At 40.2% G+C, this 5,624-nt stretch overlaps 1 long non-coding RNA gene across 1 annotated transcript; it reads left to right on the forward strand.

The window, feature by feature from the left end:
- The first annotated feature begins 3,679 nt into the window (after positions 1-3,679).
- Positions 3,680-4,476, forward strand: LOC130291573 (uncharacterized). Its single transcript, XR_008847965.1, has 3 exons — positions 3,680-3,749; positions 4,007-4,279; positions 4,369-4,476. It is a non-coding gene; the product is annotated as an uncharacterized LOC130291573 (long non-coding RNA).
- The last annotated feature ends 1,148 nt before the right edge of the window (positions 4,477-5,624 follow it).

Consider the following 5,624-nt stretch of genomic DNA (forward strand, 5'->3'; position numbering starts at 1 on the left):
TGGATACTATTGTTTGGACTTTGACGGTATGGAGCACCTTGACAGCTTAACAGGTACTAAATGGTACAATACTTGCATGTACCTATGCGGTATGCACTGATGAGGGCAGTTATATATGCGTAACTATACGCAGAAAAAACTGTTTAAAAAAAAAAAACAGCCGGTGAATAGTATTGTTTGGACTTGCACAGTATGTAGCCAGCCCCTTGACAGATTAACAGGTACAAAATGGTGCAAATGCACTACAGTCCACTGAACAATCATGTATTTCTGAACAGCAGCAGGACCCAACAGTGCAGCACCACAAAAAAAAAAATCCAGGGATTAAACCCTAAATTGCACTCTGTCACACAATTCTAAGCAGCAGAAGTTTTGTGGAGCAAATAAAAATAAACTCAATTGGGCTGAACAATGAGGAGATAAGATGCTTCAGAAAGTTCAGGCAGCTTGGAGATCTGTATGAGGCAGCTGACAGCTATCTGCCCCTCTCTGCTGCAATGCTCAATAACGTGAATAGGAGGTTTAGCTATCAATGATCCTTCTCAGTGTAACAGCACAGCACTCTGCACTTCTGCCTTTCCCTAATGCTGATGTGAGTAGCAGTTGCAGTGTAACGCTGGGGTATGAGCTATTCACACACAGTCCCGTCCTCTCCATCTGAGTGCATAGATGAAATGAAGAGAGGCAAGATGGCCGCCGATTATATAGGGGCTGTGACATCACAGGGGTCAGTGAACACTGATAGGCTGCATCTCACATTTGGTTCAGGGTCAGCCCGCCTACCTTCATTCCCGCCGCTGATTCCTGTCCTCCCATAATGCCCTGCCCCATGTACTCACAAGTGGATCCGCCATCTTAGGTCTCACATTTAATTAAGCGATTCGCGTAATAGAATCGCGGCGATATTCGTATTCGTTGTGAATCGAATTTTTCATGAAATTCGTATCGAATTCGGGTTCATCAACTTCGATTCGCTCATCTCTAATTATTAGGATTATTTTTGATACATAGAGGAATTGAAACTTAAACAAATGTTTGTCAAAATTAGAGTGGGCTGCTCATGTGAAGCCCAGAACTGCCTTCATCAGTGTGATTTAATCCAGAATCTGTAATCAGCAAACTTTCTGACTGTTAGTGCGGGTGACACTGATTAAAACGATACCTTTTGTGTTCGGATTTGTCACTGCGTTCCGGAGATATCTTTATTTTAGTGAATATGCAAATAAGCAGTCTAGAGCATGAGTGGAGCTACGATCCCGGCCGCGGGCACAGTGACATCAGCGCTGTTCCGCACTCGGCCCGGCTTACTAATATTCACTTCATTCCCTGCTCTGTCTTATAGCCTACTGCAAAATGCAAAACTACAACTCCCAGCATGCCATGACAGTTGTGGTTTGCATTGTGCAGTAGTAGTGAATATTAGTAAGCCGGGCTGAGTGCGGATCAGCACTGATGTCACTGTGACACAGTTTATAGATAGCCAGCACGGCACTACTTCCCCTTAGGTGTAGAATGGTGATGAAACGGCAGACTGAGACTGGGAATGCTGGAGGTGGTGCTCTGACTAGCAATAGTGCATGGAATCGCAACAAAGAAGCAGAGAAATAATCGGCAACTCACCGCGGCCATCGTGCGAAACGGAGCTTGGTCGCCATCCTGTGTCCCCCCACTACCCTCTTCCCATATGATACATTTGTGAGTATGAAATAAAAGAAGATTTACTCAGCTGGCCGCGGTGAGTTGCCGATTATTTCTCTGCTTCTTTGTTGCGACTGATGTCACTGTGCCCGCTGTTGGGATCATAGCTCCATCCATGCCCCAGATTGCTCATTTGCATATTCAATAAAATAAAGATATTTCCGGAACGTAGTGATGGATCCGGACACAAAAGCTATCATTTTAATCAGTGTCTCCCGCACTACCAGCCAGTACTGCTGGTTAGTGCAGGTGAATGTAATGACAGATTTTTTTTTTAAAACATTTTCATGTTGCTTTTCTTCAAGAATTGAAAATCCTTAAAGGGGTTATCCAGGAAAAAAAAACTTTTTTTTATATATATCAACTGACTCCAGAAATTTAAACAGATTTGTAAATTACTTCTATTGAAAAATCTTAATCCTTTGAGTACTTATGAGCTGCTGAAGTTGAGTTGTTCTTTTCTGTCTAAGTGTTCTCTGATGACACCTGTCTCTGGATCTGTCCAGAGTAGAAGCAAATTCCCATAGCAAACCTCTTCTACTCTGTGCAGATCCTGAGACAAACAGGATGTCAGCAGAGAGCACTGTTTCCAGACAGATAAGAACAACTCAACTTCAGTAGCTGATAATTATTGGAAGGATTAAGATTTTTTAATAGAAGTTATTCACAAATCTGTTTAACTTTCTGGAGCCAGTTGATCTAAAAAAAAAAAAAAAAAAAAAAGTTTTTTCCTGGAATACCCCTTTAACCCCTCATGAGTCCCCTCCCGTTCTATAATGCGGGGCCACGCATCTAACAATGGCCGGGACCCGTGGCTAATAGCGTGCAGCACTGATCACGGTGCCACGCGCTATTAAGCCTTTAGACGCGCCGTTTAAAGTGTAACGCCGCGTCTAAAGTGAAAGTAAAACCATGCCGGTTAGCTCAGGGAGCTGTTCAGGATCGCCGCTTACATGACAGCCGGAGGGTCCCTACCTGCCTCCATGCTGTCCGATCGCCGAATGACTGCTCAGTGCCTGAGATCCAGGCATGAGCAGTCAAACGGCAGAATCATCGATCAGTGGTTTCTTATGAGAAACCACTGATCAATGTAAAAGATTAGTGTGTGCAGTGTTATAGCCCCCTATGGGAACTATAACAATGCAAAAAAAAGTTAAAAAAAAAAGGAAATGGAGATCATTTAACACCTCCCCTAATAAAAGTTTGAATCCCCCCGCCTTTTCCCATAAAAAAACAGTGTAAATAAATTAAAAATAAACATATGTGGTATCGCCGTGTGTGGAAATGTCTGAATTATAAAAATATATCATTAATTAAACCGCACGGTCAATGGTGTAAGCGCAAAGAAAGTCAATAAGTCCTATCAATGCAAAAATTGAACCGCTAAAAACTTCAGATCACGGCGCAAAAAAATAAGCCCTCATACCGCCCCATACGTGGAAAAATAAAAAAGTTATAGGGGTCAGAAGATGACAATTTTAAACGTATACATTTTGCTGCCCTATATAAGTAGGGTATCATTTTAATCGTATGAACCTACAAAAGAGAAGGTGTCATTTTTACTGAAAAATTTACTGTGTAGAAACGGAAGCCCCCAAAAGTTACAAAATGGTGTTTTTTTTCCAATTTTGTCTCACAATGATTTTTTTTCCATTTCGCTGTAGATTTTTGGGTAAAATGACTGATGTCATTACAAAGTAGAATTGGTGGCGCAAAAAATAAGCCATCATATGGATTTTTAGGTGCAAAATTGAAAGAGTTATGATTTTTTAAAGGTAAGGAGGAAAAAACGAAAATGCAAAAATGGAAAAACCCCTGTTCCTTAAGGTGTTAAAGAAAATATCAGCTGAGGGATACTAACAAGGTTTTTTTGTTGTTATTTTGTCATTTTCATTCAGTATTTCAACAAGTGCTCTCAGCTGACACCTCTGTCTATGTCATAAACTGTACACAGCAAGAGAGGGTTGCTATGGTAATTTTGTATAGCTCTGGACAGTTGGTGGCATGGACATAGGTGTCAGAGCCCTTGTGGTCAGGCAGAAATGAAATAGGTAAAAAAAACAAAAAAAACATTTCATGTCTTGATCACAGCAACTGGTAAAGGAAATCTGTCAGCAGTGTCACCTGCACTAACCTGTCGGTAGTGCAGGTGACACTGACGACAACAGTACTCACCTTATCCCGTTTCATGGTGGGATCTCCGGTAATCTTCTCGGTTAGCTCCCCTCCGGGAACCCTGCTTGGGACATGGACAGAGCTTAGTGACATCACCCCTGCTGAATAAAAATAAATTGATTTAATTTTACAGAGGAACCAACCAAAGCTGGACGATCTCCTCCATTTACCCAAACTGAACTAGAGTTCATGGTTAGATTTCTGGATACCAAAAAATATGATGCTCAATTCATGGGCAAATCATACAAGTGAAAAACAAAGATTATGCACAAGCTCTCTGAAAGATTTTGATTTCAGTTTGGAACCAACCATGACCGTCGGCAAATCCCAAAAAGATATTTCAACATGAAAGTTAGGCAAAATAAGCTTTTAAAAAACAGAAGAGATCATATTGCCAGACAACAAGGTAAGTAAAAACTTGTGTAATATAATGTTCCTTATTAGCCATTTATTGCCCTTCAAATTAAATGTCAATATTGTTTTAACTCCTAAAAGCACAAAGCAACATTTCCAAGAAGGAAGATGATGGGGGAGAAGAAGGCATTTCTGAAGATGTGTCGAGTCAGGCAAATAATGTGATTTTGTCAATAAAGTGTTAACCTAAAAATTATTTTCAACAACAAATATTCACGAATGAAAAAATATATCCTGACTCAGCCATATTAACAGCAGTACAAATACTTTATGGTATAGATGTCCATATACAGCAAATAAACAATCAATCGGTGCAGGGAGGGAAGTCTGCTCCACGCCTAGGACTAGGGGTGCTTGGGCGCATTCACTTTTCACGCATTCACCGTTTTGCGTCATGACGATACCTTTTTGCCTTCCTATGGAACCGTGAAATGCATCAGTGACACCAAATGGTAACATCATTCCACTGAATTCTCCACTACTCCTAGCTGTGGATCAGACTTCACTCCGTGCACCGGGTGATTGTTTCGTTGCTGTATATGTACATCTATACAATAAAGTCTACATGCTGCTGTAAAAACTGGTGAGTGTGGATCTATTTCTTTCTTTTTAACTATTGTTTAGTTAATTTGAGTATTCTGCCAGTATACAGCCCCTCGTTAATAGTCACAACATATACTCCCGGGCTGATTGTTATTTTTGCTGCCATATAAGTCTGTTTGCAGTGCCCATCCTATTGCTTCTTTGAATAGTTTATCAAAAAATGAATTTGTCCTTGGAGAATACAAAACAACACTCACTAGCATTGTTCAACTCATAGACATATCTGACAGACTTACCTTTAGGCTGGTTTAACATGTTGTGTGCCTGGTAAAGGCCAATACAGCCTTAATCAGGGCAATAAATATGACAGGACTGATGTTAACGTGTGTGCAGTCTTATGGCATCCTGTGACCAGTGGCGTCTCCAGCATTCATATTTAGGGGGGGGGGGGGTACATGGGGGGCCAGTGACAAAAGTGGGGGGGCAATATTAAAACGTGTATGTATATATTTACATATATATATCATAAATAAATACACACACTGTGCAGAACATGTTTAATTTAAAAAAATGTAAAAAAAATTAATTTAAAATCTTCATAAATTCTTGTTGCAAAATAATTTTTTTTCCCGTTTTTGCCGTAGATTTTTGGGTAAAATGACTGATGTCACTACAAAGTATAATTGGTGGCGCAAAAAATAAGCCATCATATGGATTTTTAGGTGCAAAATTAAAAGGGTTATGATTTTTAAAAGGTGAGGAAAAAACAAAAGTGCAAAAACAGAAAAACGCTA

This window comes from Hyla sarda, chromosome 9 (genome assembly GCF_029499605.1).
Source record: "Hyla sarda isolate aHylSar1 chromosome 9, aHylSar1.hap1, whole genome shotgun sequence".
Lineage (NCBI taxonomy): Eukaryota > Metazoa > Chordata > Amphibia > Anura > Hylidae > Hyla > Hyla sarda.